Source organism: Anopheles nili, chromosome 2 (assembly GCF_943737925.1).
Source record: "Anopheles nili chromosome 2, idAnoNiliSN_F5_01, whole genome shotgun sequence".
NCBI classification, from domain to species: domain Eukaryota; kingdom Metazoa; phylum Arthropoda; class Insecta; order Diptera; family Culicidae; genus Anopheles; species Anopheles nili.
In genome coordinates, this window is record NC_071291.1 from 77,267,649 (window position 1) to 77,284,617 (window position 16,969).

The window sequence follows — 16,969 nt, forward strand, 5'->3', positions numbered from 1 at the left end:
CCACATCACCGGCAGCAGCATTAATTTCAATTCCATGTTTCGGTAGACAACGCGGTCACCGGGGTTATCCAAATCTTAAAGGCGTACCTACTGCACTTAATCGGATGCACAACCCAAACCAGCCACTGGGGATGAGAAAACGGGCCCTGCGGGAGGGAGGGAAGATTGCTGTGGAGGGTGGAGAGCTCCATTACGAATGAAGGAATCTGCTGGTGGTATAGAAAATTAAAATCTACACCATCGGTGCATTTGTGCAGCATATATGCAGTAGTTGTTGCGGGCTAATCGGGAGATAATTCACGGAAAGACTGCACTTCAATCTAGCAAAGGTATGGGAGTGAGTAAGCAATTTTCGTACCTCTACGTGAGTGTTATAAAACATGTATACTTGAACAGTAAACGGACGATTGGAGAAAATAATATATTATTGATAGTGGGAAACTACAACTGTTTGTTTAAACGTTTCACCATAAAATCGGTAAGCAGCTATACCGTCGCTTGCGTGCCACAGTCACGCTTATTTGTGGGGAAAATATTCATTAATTAATAATTCAATATCATCCGTTCTTTCCCTGCAGACAATATGAGGTGCTTGGTGGGTGCTCTTTTCGCATGTATCTTATTATTCTGGTGAATTATTACGCCCGTATCGTATTAGAACCCAACAAAGCGCCTCGATAGCGATGTGTAAAGTGCAACCCAACAAAGGAGCAGCGGCTGTAGAATGCCACACCTCGCATAATAACCATTAGAAAATGGGAAGGCCCGAGGGAAGCGAAAGGACGTGCTCGGTGTGAGGCTTCTTGCGGCAAATCGAACCCCATGGGTAGCCTCATTGGCATCGGCTGCACGGCGACGAGGGGTCGCATTGCATAAATTATCCAATTCACGTTGCAGAAAAGTTTTTGGGCTATTTAACCCAACCCTCGGGAGCGAGGCTGGCGGAAGACAGTGGCAAGGGACTTTTTTCTTCCATTTCATTGGTGCTTGTGAGGGTCCAAAAAGATAACCCTTTTCGAAGGAATTCAATGCAATTTAATACCAAAATGCAATCCTTGTCCGTTGGTCAAAAACAGCATGTAGTACCTTAAGTGTATTTTGTGGATAATTTTATAGGGTATGTGGCTTAGTGGAAAATGAATTATAAGTTTCCTCCTGGTGCATTTTCCACCTAACGGTTGTTCAATCCTTAAAACAGATTTAAACACAAACAAACGTTGTTGTCCTCCGGGCGAAATAATCTCCAGTTGCATCGGTATCGCTTGCGTGGAAAACTTTCGAATGCAAGTTTTCCCGCGTGCGTGTAGCATCCCCCTGTGGGGAGCAAACGGTTTTTGGCGATGGTTTCGGCAACCGTTAGCGGGAAAACCATCCCGAAACGAAGCGCCGGACCGAACCACCAACCGAAAAAAGAGGCACGGAAAAAGAAGCAACGGTCGGTCGGGCAACGGAATCCTGGCGGTGAGTCACTGTTTTTATATACTTCGCCCGTGCACGTGCTGGCACGTGTGAGCGGCGCGATTTCTATGTAGCGCATGCATACATTTATTATCCACAAACGTCAAAATTTCGTGTACATAAATATGTCCTGCGAGGACGACGGGACCACCGCCAAAAGGCGCGTGCGGCAGCAACAAGCAGCAGAAAGCGGCTGCCGGTTTGCGAGAGGCGTTCGCGAGAACCAGCTGATGCGGTATATAGCGCTTTCGTCGCCCCACGGGCTTCGGGACTCTCGTCACTTGTTGGAACGCGCCGTCATCTGACACTCGCGTCCGCGTTGGTGCTGTCGACTCACCTGCGAAACTGCTGAGACAACGCGCTCTGGAGTGCGAGAATTTACCCGCCGTCTGTGGCTGCTTTGCTGGCGGTTTTTCCACTGTTTTCCACAAATTCCACTGGCACTTCCTGTTCTCTTGTTGCACTCGCACACACTTCCCACGTCGTTCATGCACGTCCTCTGGCACGTCTTCGAGACCACCCTTGGCACGCTAGTTTTCTGATGTAAATTCCACCGAGAATCACAGTAGGCTGCGTTTCGCCCTATGACGACAAGCAGGCCTCAGAACACTTCACTGTACGCCTTTCACGGCCTCCTGTGTGTGGACTATCCGAGCAGAATCCGTAACACTTTTGCAGCGTTTGATATGGGACGTTTGTTTTTGCTTCTTCACACTTGAATTTCTCACTCGTCACGCTCCGGGATACTGTTTCTCACGTGCATTCGGCGTGGCCAGCCTGATCGTGACACGTGAACGTCGAACAACCACGCGCACGCACGACCCTAATTAAACAATCCACACTCGAAATCAGCTGCTAGCTGGTGCTCGCGGTTGAAAATGGACGCCCTGCGAGCCTGCCCGGTGGCCAGAATAGGCCCCGATGGCCACCGCAAGGATACGCAAGGATACGAGTGCTCCTTTGAGACCCGCTGCCACTAAGCCCCTCCGATTTGCGCCACCATACGAAAGGTGCCGCACGAAAGCCGACGCAAAAACCGGCACCAGAGAGAGCGCGGCCCAAGAGCAAACGGACGGCCCGCTGCGAGTGTGTGTCAGCTCGAGACTAAAGACGGCGACTAACTAACGGGCGCGCTAAGGAGTGTTATTATGCTGCTTCGCTCAGCTGCTGGACCGAACCGAACGCCGCTTGCTCGGCTGGCGAAGTGACGTTTGCTTTTAATTTTTCCCTGCGCTGGGCGTATTTAATTTTTGTTTTGTTTCGCGTTCGGCGCGTGCGATGGGGTGAGCGGTGGGGTTGGAAGGGATGGTGAGGGGTGCAGGGTGGGTTGGTGGGTGGGGTGGCGGGCATACATGTGTCTATTATTCCGTCGGCTTCATCACAACAGCACGTCAACACGGGCGCGCGTATGGTGGTATGGTGTCCGGCCGAGCGGAGCGTGTATTAGTCATTTTATAATTATAATACATAATAAAACAGGAATAAAATACCGACCGTTGCGCTTGCAGGGGGTGCGTACGAGCGTGTATGCGTGTTCCTTGCCCGCCCTAACCAACCCCTAGAGTGCGGCTGTGTGCGGGCTGCGCTTTACGCATACCAATTTGGGACGCATCCTACACGGCATATTATTTCTCGCTTCGGTCGGTTGTTTTTCTTCTCTCTGGTTGTACACTACAGTGAGCCCTGCGAGCGTAGGTTTGGAACTTTTCGGTTACGACGAACCGTTTGACGTTTAGTGTGTCAAATAACACCCGCTTGTGGAAAGTGCATCGGGAAAATGCAATGAGGGCAATTATTTTTTAATGCTAAAGCGTTTGAAATTTGACTAACCTAAGCTCAAAAGCCATGCACTCTGCACAATCGTGCGTAAAGAATTGACTAATGCAACTGGTAATTTCTAACTGCATATAGGAAAAACGGCCAAATGACCCCGTTCAGTACTATGATTGTTAATCAGTGTATGTAATAAACTCTCGAAAAGCCGAAGTGACGTTCGAAGCACTCCGAGAAACGAACGGCCCGCACACACACGCTTACTGGCCCAATAAATTGCATCCCCTTCTCTCTCGCTCTCGCCCCGAGTGCATCCACGCTCGGGGAGTGCGTGTATTAAATGCAACTGCTTACTCATTCATACAAATTCGATGCACAATTTAACTTTTTTCACCCTTCTTCTCATTCCCGGTCGCTGCACGCGAGAGAGTAAGAGAGAAAGGAAGATTGAGAGAGCGTGCATGTTTGTTATGTTACGTGGACTTTTCCACTCTCTTTCGATGAAATGCTCTCTCGTTCACGCTCGTGAATCTGTTCCTTTTACTCCAAGTGCGTCCTTCATTACTGAGAATGCACTCGCAACTGCAATTGCAAATTTCAAAATATGCACTCGTAGTGATGCACGAGAGTTGTGCGTCCGTTTCGACGGTTGTTTTTCCATATTGTCTTGTGTACTTTCTTGACTTTTTTTGTCGTTAAAATAATTTACGTTTTGTATTAATTGATCCTGGATTTATAATGACCCTACTTTAATTTTTTGATTTCCAGTTTTTATGCTATACGCGGATTTGATTTTGTTTTAATTTTGTATGTTATATTTGATCGTTATTATACTGTTGGTTTCCATACTGTAAGATCCTTGTATGAATCCCACAATCTTGTTGCTTTTTCTAGCCATATCCTACCCTCATTTCCTTTTCCCACGTCTCTCATAAACCCGCACACACACGGGTGTGTGTGTGGCTGTGTGCGTCCAAAAAAAGGGGGCATATTATTTATCCTTTAACGAAGCTGCAATTCGAGACGTCTTCCCTGCCTCGCCGGCGCTACTGAAATTGATTACTCGACCAACTCGCCTCTCCGTAGGCTTTTCCGAAGTAATTTTTCCCGTGCTCTTTCTCTCTCTCTCTCTCTCTCTCTCTCTCTCTCTCTCTCTTTCGTTCTCGCTAGCTACTGCTCACCCGCAATTGCATCGCTTTCCACCGGCAAGGGGGATCGAATTCATTCAGAAAAAGCAAAATACAACCGGTGTCCAACACCAACACAACTCAGTCCTTTTGCTCGCAATCGTACAATTGCCGGCTGTGCTTTTCATCTCTCTCTCACATTCGCGCCCTTTAGTCCCGTTGCAGTCCTTAGAGGTTCCACACGGTGGCAGTTAGGATGATGTTTAATTGCGCCTGGCGCTCCTTCTCACTCGAACGCCGCACCAACACACACACGCTCGTCACGCCGACAACGACGCTTCTCACGTGGAAAGGCGCGCGCGAAATGTTGCGCCCGCCCTGAGGACGATCCTGGAGGGCGCAAAAGGGTTGATCCGTGAGCATGCGCCGCTTCATTTGTAAACATCGCGCGGGAGCGGCGAGTGAACGCAAATTAAGCACGAAGGCATAAATTCAAATTACCGAACTGGCGTCCTCAACGGTCGCTAGCTCGGAAGAAGGTCGGTGGATTCGCCACGTTCGCCGTCGGCAACGAGCGTATCAATTAATTGGGTCCTCGATTCGAGCCGACCGTTTCTTGGGCCCCACTGCATGGCTGCATTATCGACGCTGCCATTATTATTAATAGCTACTTACGCGGGTTCGGGCGCACCCGCGGTTTGTCGGCTGAGAAAAGGACACCTGTGACGGCGAATGAAAATTTACGCCCATGCACTTTGGCTCGTTGAACTAGCGATGAGAAATACATACGCGCCACTGCAGTGAAATGCATTTCCCGAGGCAGAACAGAAACGTTATCGCCTAATCTTGCGAAAAGCCTTTTCGAAATACGATGAAATATGATCGTCTTTAGATATTAGCACGTTGAATTAGCACGTCACTCATGGCATGTGCATGGAATGTTGAGAATTGCATAGCAGGAATGCATAAGCAGTGCATTTATATTGGCGTTTAATGCAACCATGACTCACGTGGACGAATTCGCATGATTAGGATTAGCTTTCACATCCCAAAGGATGCGCTTGCAGCCCATTGAGGAAATCCGCATACATCCCCGTTAGCAAGGAGCGAAACACGCTCTTTTTACCCCTAATTGAGAAAGTAGCTTTCCGTGCCATCCGTAAGTGATCGTTGATGAAAATAATGCCCATGCATGACGATATGGAGCCTTCGGACGAAGATGAAGCTAGGCTGCCATCGAAGCTTGTGAATGCGACAGAGAGAGAGAGAGAGGGAGACAGAGAGAGAGAGAGAGAGAGAGAGAGAGATAGAGAGAGAGTGAGCGTTGGGCATCGTTATCCTGCTGCGTTGGCTGAAGCGATGGCTATCGTCAAATGCAAGGCGAGAGGGCATGCCGGGTCCGAAAAAAGTTGAAGAAAGACCGGCCAGGGGTCGATGCAGTGAAGGTCCGGCTTTTCTGGCCATCCAGGAAGCGAGATGGATCGAGGAGTCGAGGAGTTGCATCGGACACACACACACAGAGAAACGGAAGGATACGCGAAAGGGGTATCGGGGTGGGCCCAAAGGAGAGGGACGTTACATGAGTGTTATAATAACTGAATTTGAATTATACGAACTGAAAATCTCTGACAGCTTCCCGCAACGATCCGATCCTTCCGCTGCCCGCATGTTTCCCTGAGCCCTCGGCTCAGACACGATCGTCCTTCGATCCAGCGCCTGCAAGACGATACGGGCGCCCGCTTGCAGGGTGGAAGGACGAAAGAGTTAATCCCACACCGGGTTCCCTTCTTACCCGGGTCAGGGGCGGGCTTTGCTTCCGGGGTTTGTGCCGTCGATATCGGGCTCGGTCGGTCAGGACGACCCGCAGAAGGAGGACACAATGCCGACGCTCACCTAAAAACACCCTCAAAATTCTATTAAACTGTACACCACATTAGCATATTCTAATTTTGTACTCCTCTGAATTTGAATATAATTAATTAATTAAAATAGATTTACAATTCTGCCGACCGGGGGCCTTGGGATGGCCCGCCGGAGTGTCAGTCCCTGTCGTCCTTCTGGCCCTTCACCCTTCGGCCGCGTGTCCATGTCGCCCCACGCGGCTCGGCGGGTTATGTACAGCACACGCACACGTACACGACTCCTGTATGTGTGTCCCCCGGCATACATAGCCCGTGCACACGTACCGAGCCAGCCGGCCAGGACGAGTGGGTGGTCCAAACCCACCCACTCACCAGCCGGATCGCTTTCGCCGAGAGTGCAGCCGCGCGAAGGTGGGTCCTTTCTCTCCCTGAACTCCCCCCACCCCCGCCTAAAAGTCCATCTCTAGACCGTCTTCGTCTTTGGCGTTTGGCCGGCGCAGCACAAATCTCCATCGCCCAGGGTGTACGTGTGCTCCAGTGGTCAGGATCGGTCCTCTTCCGGCAGGCTTCCCCTTCTGGTGCTGGTCCTCATTTTAATCGCATCCTTGCACCCCCTCCCCCTGTGAGGGGGTGGGGTGAGCCAGGGAGATATGATTCTTGCTCATCGCAGCCGAATGGAACATTGAATTTGAACTTCCCTCACATAGGGCCTGCAGATGGAGGAAGGAAGGACGGAAGGATGGAAGAAATTATAAACAAAAACATCACCATCGCCAGCAACAATGCGCAGGGGGATGCTAACGGAGGGGGTGGGTGTACTGGGTGTGGTGGACAGCAAGATTTCTCCCTTCTTCTTCCGGGTAGTTCCTTCTCCCTCCTCCCCCCAACCCCAACCCACTATATCCCTCGCATCGCTATCGTTCGTCCTTCTAATGATAATGATGGTCCGATAGAGAATGGTCGTTGTCCTTTCCTTGGGCGAAAGTAGCATGTACAAGTAGCCGGCGATTCCATGCCAAATATCCGTCCATCCATCCGGCAACCACCCTACTCCCCTCTCCATTTGTTTGCCACCCAACCTGACTCTCCTGTTACCTCTTTCCCGGGACGATTCCTGCAGCATTCTTGACGCCCACGACCTCGACTTGGGGGTCCACTTCTTGGTGCAAATTATGTGTCCACCGGGCAAAACCACGGCAAAACCAAACAACTTCCTCCCTTTCCAGCCCTCCCTCCCTCCCCCCCCACCCACACACACACACACACCGCCCTTGGACACAAACACCACGAGCGGCAGCAGCGAGAGTGGGCATAAATATGCAAACGAGGTGCGACACTGCTTCCGGGCGGCGTTTTTGAGACATTCTACGGCGCGATGAGCGATGACCGGGCTGTAAGATTACAATAATTTCTTGTGTGACGAAGTTCCGGTCCCGGGCCGGCTCGTTCCATCGGGCAAGTATGCAAAACACATTATTAGCATCGTGCCCGGCCGAGCGGCTCATTACTGGGTTTGGGATAACCGCGTGTCCTGGAAGACGAGCCGCGGTGAGATGTTTCGCCATTACGAATGTTTTAATTATACAACTGATGATTATAAATGGTATGATGCGTTGCTATTTGATGCGGGAAGCAAGACCCTTTTTTTAGATGTGACCATTTGCCCCGACTATGGCCAATTGGTTTGATGAACGATCCCAATCGAGCACCGTGCGGGAAATATAATTGAAATTAGCATCTGCCTCCCATGGCATGCGTTTGCGTTCGATTAGAGAAACGTTTTTTTCCTTTTTTCTCCCTTTCTCACTCTCTCGCTCTCCTTCCATCGGGACTCAGCGCAACAAATAATGAACATCGCTTACAGCCCGATGATAATAGCTATCATAATCACAATAATGGCCCACAATAGCAATAACTCATTCGCATGGGAGGGAGTGCTCTGGCGTTAATCAAATGATAAGTTACAAGTCGCGTTTGGTTTTTTTTCTCTCCCTCCCACTCGCTCTCTTTCGCTGCCTGCTGCCCTCTTTGCTGTCGGTATAGTACAACGAATCGATAACCCGCCCTATTTCCCCCAATGGCCGGCCGATGAGAGCGTCATGTGAACTGAAAAAGCGAGCATTATTAAACACAAATTTGCAACAACAACAAAAAAAAAGAGAAGAAATAATAGTATACAAATACCAACCGCCATCATCATGTGGGTGTGGACGTGATCCTGGAGCCTGCTCAGCCGATTCCCACCCCAAGCGCCCGGTCCAGGCAGGATAATTGATTCAGAGCACACATTTTTAACAATGCGATTGACCGGCCATTCACTCGCGGTAATGCTTTATGGTGCAATGGGTGGTTTATTGTGATTGAACGCACATGTGCGCATTTCCCGCGTAACGCATCAAAACGTGACTCCACGTGGGCTGACAAGGACAACAGCATGAAACGGGGTAGAGCACAACCGGCAAGAAAAGGGCTTAAGAAAACGACTGCTGCGAGTATGCAACACGGTTCGTGGCGTGGTTTTTCCACCGCAATATTCAAATTTATCCTCCCTACCCACTCCGAGCAGATTTCAGAACCAGTGCCGCTCGCTCGTCGGAGCTGCTGTCCTGGAGGTTGATTCGACGAATTTACCCAATATTATCGCGCTTCCTCGAATCCAGCTCATTAACCTCCGCCTTTACCCATGGCGTCGCGATTAATCAGGCCACCGCCGGTGTCGAAGCTGATTCCGGGCTCGCTTCTAATCCGCTTTAAGCGCAGAAAACCTCTCACTGGGCTGCTGAGGTGGGTTGTGAGGTGAGCAGGACGAAAAACATTAGCATTGCTCGCGATCCGGCTTTGCATAGCAGTCTGGCGCCTTGGCGGCCTTCATTCGTGGACTCGGGAACTGCGCGAGCGAGCGAAAGCGCTAATTAACCTTTTCGAGCGGGAGTTCCCATTCGAGACGTTCTTATCATTCGTATATACAAAATAGGGAGAAAAATAATTGCAAATAATGCTTTCAGCATGGTGATATAGTGAACATTTATTGAAGCGCTTCTGGAAGCTTAACGAATATGAAAGGTAAAAAATCAGCACTTGTGTAGATGGCAACGTATTTCAAATGATTCACATCATGAAAGCAATCGAAAAAGATGGTAAAATATTCTGAAAGAAACACAAATCGTAGTTTGGAAAATCATTTAAACATAAACCCTACCGTAATCCGAAGTTCCGCGAGCTGCGAGCTTTCTGACTGCAATTCGACACACCTGGTCGCTGGAAAATCAGCGGCAAGAAGCATCCTAACATAATTTAGCTGTCCCCATTCCGAGCTTGACTCCAGGAGGTGTCAATAGAGGTCCCGACGGTTCTTGCGCTTGGCCCGAAAGAAAAGCGGAAAACCGTCCGTCGGTGCTCGGGTCTGCGCCGTAATAATTCAATAATAATTATAATTTCTTCTTCCATTTCTCATTTCTCATTAATAATAATTCGCTCGCTTAAATGTCGCTCCCCTGCGTTGGCTGGGTGTACGCGGCAATGGAAAAGGACGATAGTGCGAGGCTCGGCCGTCACAATGAGGGGTTGTGGGCTGAAGCGAACCACCATCGGTACTCGGTGGTGTTGAATGTTCCGTAGGGAAGGAGAAGCCTACAGTCCCTGCACGATTCAACTGACATTAATTGCTCATAAACGGTACAATTAAAGTTTTTAATGTAGACTTTACGTAAGTAAAACAAATATTCAAGCAACTCATAACTATTGAAGAACTTTAACGAATTTAATGTGCTTTTGGCCAGAACCCAAATAAGATGTCGTTCGTTATACAATCGTAAGAAACTGGGTCTCGAGCCCCGCGAAAAGGATTAACAAAATCCGGCCGTCACTGTACCCCGGTCCATGGGTGCTGGGGAAAAGCGAACGAAATTAAAACGCACCCATCGTAGTCACCTTTGGAGCAGAGCAACGCCGGTTTTGCATGGCATTGCGTTTCGGTTTTCCTTCTTTCTTTTTTTTCCTTTTCTCTCGTCTTGCCCTTCCCATGCACGCCACATTTTCCACTTCATCACCACCCGGCGCGAATGGAGCGAATGTGGCGCTATAAGGCTCACCATACAATATCGCCTTTGCCCCGATCGCACCTACCTCCCAACACCCACGTCCCTCCACCACCACCGACGAAGGGCTTGCCGGAAGCGTAATATTTTTCTCCTATATTTAATTTATTTATTTCGATTCCTTTCAAATGTTATAGTCACGTAATTAGGTGATTAAAACGGCAGCTCCGGGGGTGGCTCGGTGCCGCGGTGCAGCCTTCGACGCTGCCAGCCAGGGCAGAAACTCAATTAGCAATTAAACGTGGCATTTTTCTTAATTACACGATACTTTTTCACTAATTAATAGGCAGGGCAAGACGCGGTGAGGGAAGCCAGGGATGGGTACGGGTGGGAGGGGTAGCGGGACCGCCGGGCGAGGCCAAAACCGAACTGGCGTTCGATTATCTTTCTCTCTCTCTCTCTCTCTCTCTCTCTCTCTCACTCACACTCTTGGTTGTCCTCCTTCAGCCCTCTTTCACGGATTGCAATTCCTTTTTGCTCCTTCGAAAAGGCCCAAATGAGGGCTTCTTCGTGTGTCGATGTGGGCGGACGTTTGGGGTTGGGTCCTTTTTCACCGTCCTCGATCGACTTTCGATTCGATAACTTACCCACCACGAGCTCGGTTCTCTTCTGATTCAGTTCGCCTTCGCCTGTGTGACGGGTTTATGCTGCAGTTCGCGATGTTTGCACGTCGCGGCCAATTTCGCTCGTCGGTTGGTTTTGCATACATTATGAGGGACAACCAGAGACGGGTTTTGCCGTGCTTTTATGCCATTTAATGCGCTAATTTCACGACTCACCGGAAGCGGGCGCATTTTCCAGTACACAACCGCTTGGCAGTTCACTTGGGCTGGAAGAAGGTGTTTATCGGCTAATCTGAACTCCGAAGCAAGAAGACGAGAAAAGGGAATGATTCTGGCGTGCGGAGTCTTGCATTGAGAGCCCCACAAGACGTTCGAAAGGCGATTGTGGTTGATTTCATCTTAGCGCATCGTGGAAGGCATCCACTTACCGTGCTATAGCCAATTGGGCTATTTGAACTCGAAGCTCACCTTTGTTTCACGTGAAGAACGGAAATTGAATTCAATCGGAAGGAGTTTGGAGAGATGTTCTCTTCCATTCCTCAACCTTTTATGCATAAGTAACACCAGTGAGGAATGCCGGATGCCTCAATTGGCTAGTTGAGAAACATTTTGAGCCTCCGCCTTTCGACAGAGAAAAGAGACAAAGAGTGAGCAAGCAAGATGCAAAAAAAACTTCACGAGAACACTTCCGCTCCTTAAGGAGGTGTAAAAATCTTGAGGTGTCGACCCGCATGGAGCCGCCCTGTATCCTGCCGCATCAATATGGTTCAATATGTCCCTTCCAATAGCCTTCCGGACGGGTCCCTTCCTCCCGGACGAGCTTGCGAACCCCTTTTATAAAGCAGCAGCTCTCCAAATCTTATTATAGCTCCCGGTAGGTGCTTCTGAAGTTAGGCGTACGAGCCACCGACCGGCTATTGTTCAGCACCTCGCACTATTTGACTTTACGCTTCTGCTGCTGCTGCCGCTGCTTCTGATGGTGATACTGCTCGCAGTTCCACAATGCACAATAGAAGCGCATCCTACCGGCGTGAAGGGCTCGCAGGACGATCGGGACCCACCGTGTTGACATGCCGTTGTCCAACAAAAGGGCTCGGGGTCTACACACAAGCACACGCAAGCCAACACGCAGCACCGTCTGCAAATAAACGCGTGTTGCTAACAAGCGACCAAGAGAGACAGAGAGAAAGAGATGGAATAGAAGAAAATAAAAACACCTCAGCATGTATGTAAAACAACATCAAAAAAACGGCCCTTTGCAAACAGACGGATGCTCTTAGGCTGCTGTAGGGAGCGGGAGTTGTTCTTTACTTGGACATGAGCCCGAAAGAGCCTTCGGGGGAAGAGAAAAAAAAGCACCGCCCGATACGTGGAAAAGGAATAGGTCCTTGCCGAGATCGCTTCCGGGACGCCGTGGGCCAGGCCGACTGAGAAAGGGCCCGGGTAGGTGTCGGAAAAAGTGCATTGGCGTGGGAAGGATGCGCCCGAGACCCCCGAGGAAGATGGGCCGCTCTCTGATTGAAGTGCAATTGCCTTTGTTAATTTTATTTCTTGCGGCTCTATGTGCGCCTCCATATTGTGTTTCTAATTGTGTTTAAATAATGGAGCAAGTGCCCGGAACCGGGGCGCCGGTTCGCAAGAAAAAAGATACCGAATGCCAGGAACAAAGCGCTCTCAAAGCGCCGTGAGTAAAGGGTTGGCAAAAGAAAAACTCCAGCGTGGTCGGTTTCACCGTTGAGTGGCTTAGTGACATGGGCTGGTCCATCGCCTCCGGTGACGAACTCTGGCAGCAGAACAATAATCTGCAGGTGAACCCATCGACGGCTGGCGTCTGGGTGGATGTTTTATCTGCCGGATTTGCTGTTATTATTTCTACATTTCCCGAGGCCCTCGCGGGAAAGCAACCGTTAGAAGGTGTACAAATAGGAAAGTGCAGAACTTCACGGATTAATGATGGCATCATTACAACGGCCCGAAGCTGTGTACAAAGGCATGCAGTAGGGCAGGCATTTTTGTCAAAGGAATATGCCAGGAATAAAGAGAAAACTATACAATATTGATCTCATATTCATGTTCATGTTCCACCCACTAAGCAATCCGTCTTGCCAAAAATCCTCAGTACAAAATCAACGAAAAATCATCAAAAATTCACCTCACCAAGCTGCGATTCTTCATTCCGTTTCGCTTAAGGAATAATTACTTGATTTCCCCGTTACCGAGTCATGAGTTACTCTTGCTCGAGGCCACAGCTGAATGTCAAAATCGGTATTGATGTTCTGGAGACGAGATAAATGTATACAAGAGACAATAATTATGACGAAATCCCTCGGAGCACCCCCACATTGAGCCGGTGGAAAACGACAAACCAGCGGTTTTTCCAACGCGGCCAACGAGTGCTATTTGGTGGCAAAATGTATGCAAAATTACCACTTGCCCAGCGCCCGTTCGGCAACGTCATCGTTTTCTTTGGTTTTTTAATTGTGACCGGACTTGCTGGGCCCTTTTTCGCGGACTTGCCGGGCCCTTCCAGGATGGTAGGAATGGTGCAAGTCGCAGGGATTCTCCTGGTCCTTCGCCGGACGCTGGTTGCATAAAATTTGAATACGATTAAAACTCGTTTTAATTATATTTAAAGGAGTAAAAGCTGTAAATACTCTAACCGGGCGCACCGGGCATAGAATGTAATTTTATAATTAAACCTCAATTAAGTTTGTATGCAAATCATTTCCATATTTCATGATTTTTAGCCACCATCGGGGGCCTTCTCCCCTCCCCGAAGGGCAGCGTGGGGAAACAAAAGCAAGCTCGCATTTTCGCAAATCCTCCTCGTCCACGCTGCATGGCATCGTTTCTGGATTCGAAATTTGGAAAAGAGAAATAAACCACACCGCGGTGATGGCTACTTTGTTCTTCGGCAAGCATGTGACGTTTTGACGGGTTTCTGATCCACTCCCATTTATATTCCTGGCGATTTTTTCTCCTCGGCACGATTTTCCACGCCAAGTGGCTTTGTGTGGAGGAATCCGAAAGTTCTTCGGATGACGCCCGGAGCACGGTTCGGGTGTAAGTGTTTCGATGTTTCATTGCTCCGGTTTTCCATCCTACCTCAACAAGGGGGAGAAAAAAGTCCGTAATGAATCCTTTCTACATCATAATCAGCACTTCATATATTCGTTATTTTTCTCTACGAGCTGTCAACGAACCCTTTGGGGATAATTAAGTGAGCAGAGTTTATATTTTAATTTTTATTAGATCCGCCACGCTGGTGATTTCTGATGATGCAGATGGTGTTTTGGGAGAGTTGGAGAAAATAAAGGGTTTTCCGCATTTATATTACCTCTGAATAATGGAGTATAATGCAACAGTATTTATATCAATATCGGCTCGTTTGAAATGGATTAAAATAACAATAAAATTTACCAAGAGAAGTCTTTTGTAAGTCTCGAAATCAAAGATAAATTGCATCAAAAGCAGTGGCTAAAAGGATTGCTCCTAAAGATCAACCGGAATAGGGCTTAAAAGGATCGAAATTGCCTGTCCAGACGTAAAAGCCCTCAAATCGCCTCTCCGTTGATGAAATGGGCGTTTTCTAAATTAATATGAAAATATTGAATGCAATTTTTTAATTTATGTCCATAATAATGGAATATACGATGAGCCGCCGGACCCGGGAAAGTCCCGATAGCCGGTTTCGAGTTTCCCGGCTTCACTTCGAAACGCAGCGCAGCAAAATGGCGAGTGGCCATTTCATATTTCTAATTGAGATTTTGATTTTTCATCCAAACATCGCAGCCCCCCTGCTCGTTTGCGTTATGTGCGTATGGTTTTGTGTGTTGTTTTTGGGCTCGCTCGGCCTCGGCAGGAAAAGACGGCTCGAAAGACTCGCCCCCGTCAGGTGAAGAACACAAAATAAAAGCCCAAGCAACGCTGCTCTCACGCGCACGCACGCACACGTGCGAAGAGGGGGCGCCTATTTTCTAGTTTTGCATTTTTATTTCCTCAACCCGAGCCGAACCGAAGGACCTCCTCCTGCAAGCGGGCCAGGCCCGGGCCGGTTCAAAAACAAGAAAACGTCAATCCAAGCAAACAAAACCAGCAAGTAACAACTGGCCGTGGGGAGAACAAAAACCAAGCTCGGGATTGCAATAGAAAAGGACGCGAGAACGAGAGCATGTGATCGATCGCACCAGGATGCGTCCTGCTGCGTTCCTACTCGCACACCAGTTGACCATTAAACGCACCCCGAATCTCGCGGACGTGGACTAAACGCGCACTAAAAAACTCCAGCCAACGGTCAAAGGGGTGCTCGTGGAAAACGGCCACGGCATTTCCCACCATCGTCCCCGTAGCGCAACGACCAAGGATTGCCGGTCGGGCTGGCGGATGGCGAAAAATGTGCAGCCTCCCACCGAGTGCGGCGCAATAAAAGGCGTGTTGTGAGCGACTAGGAGGCGTCCTCGGGCACGATGTGCTGGTGGTGGCGTCACCGCCGTTATTATAGCCTCCGCCTGCCAGGGAAAAGGCCTCCACTTGCCGTGGAAAAACGCGAAAGAAAAAGAAACAAACCCAGGAGCTCCACTCGCAAACTGCGGCAAACGGCGCGAACGCAAAATCGCAAAGAGCAACGCGCCAGAGAAGGCGCGAGATAGCAAGCAAGAGGGACAGCTAGGAGAGCGAGGAAAAACAACAAACAAACACTGTATAATGCAACATCGCGAGGGCAACAAAAAATAAACGCAACAAGAAAAGCCATTGCCAAACACCGGAGTGAATAGTGAGCAAGATAGCGATGCCGAAGCGCAACAAAAAAGAAACAAAAGCAAACAAACAAAGAAACATAAAACAACTACAAGTAAAAGCGAGAACCCGACACGACAAAAAGATGTAGAAATTGGATCCCGAAACGGAGCATCAAATAAAACACCAACGAACGAGCCACCAATCTCGCACACAACGCAGCACAGAGAACAGGCGAACAAGAGAAGAAAAACCAAAGCAATCTAGCGAGCCCCGTCGTCCTGCGGGGGTGAAATGGATGGGTGGATGATGGAAAAGCACCACACACAAAAAAAGTGTACAAAAAGGGTGCACAAGCCTCCCTGGATTGGTGGTGCAACGACGCATCGCAACGCAACGCGAAGCGGTCCAAGGAAAAAGGACGAAGTAGGCGCGAGGCACACAATCGGGAGGAACAAAAACCCTCGGCGCAAAACAAAGGCAAAAAGGAAAAGCCATGTGCGTGTCCGGGTCAGCCCTGGCCCGGTGCGTGCCAATGTGTGCGTAGCTTGACCGAGCCTATGCAGGTTGGGCAGGACGAAGTACGAAGGACAAAGGACGAAGGACGAGAAACAAATCTAGCCAAGCGATTGTTTCGATCGTTTTTCTTCGCAACCACTTGAAAAGCCTCTCGCTTGGCTGGACGGCCGGAGAAAACGCACGCACGCACACACACACACGCACTGATGCGGATGCTGGGTGGAAAAATCGGCTCCTCTTTTCACCCTTTTAATCACCCCCCCCCCTCCCCCCCCCCATGGCACCACATAGAGGACAGATGAAAGTCTCCGTTCGTCCGAACGTTACAACACGCAACGGCTTCGCATTGCCTTCTTTCTTTCTCTCTCTCTCTCTCGCACACTCTCTTTCACTCTCACACTTCCACAAAGGAAGGGAGCTCAAAATTTACGTTAGGAGAAAAAAATCTTAGGCCCTACCCCGGAGGCGCCCGGCGACATGTGCGTCAATTTCCCGGGTCCTCCTGTTTCGCGTGGCCCAAAATCTGCATCTGCATCCACTCGGTTGCGAGTTTTTTTTCCTTTCTGTCACTTCGAGCTGGGAGGGGGCGATAGAAAAAACGACGGGAAAAGCTTGCGAACCCACACAACCGCACACCATGGTGCACTCGGCGTTGGAGGAGGAAAAGTGGGGACTGCACCGAGGCGGGGAACTGTGAGATGGTAAAAAACGCGGTCCGAACCAATCGACGTGCGCTAACCGTGGCCGTGTGTGTGTGCGTGTGTGCGGACGGTTGGCAAAGAAAAGGGAAAAACCGGCGTAAAAGCCCGCAGTAGCCGGGCAGCGCGGGAGCA

The 16,969-nt window shown here is 49.5% G+C and overlaps 1 protein-coding gene across 1 annotated transcript in view; it reads right to left on the reverse strand.

Moving 5' to 3' along the window:
* Positions 1 to 1,896, reverse strand: part of LOC128730702 (POU domain, class 6, transcription factor 2) — a 45,580-nt gene extending 43,684 nt beyond the window's left edge. The window contains exon 1 of the mRNA XM_053823779.1: positions 1,796 to 1,896. The gene's annotated coding sequence lies outside the window, so the exon portion shown is untranslated. The remainder of the gene's footprint in view (positions 1 to 1,795) is intronic.
* Between the last annotated feature and the right edge of the window lie 15,073 nt (positions 1,897 to 16,969).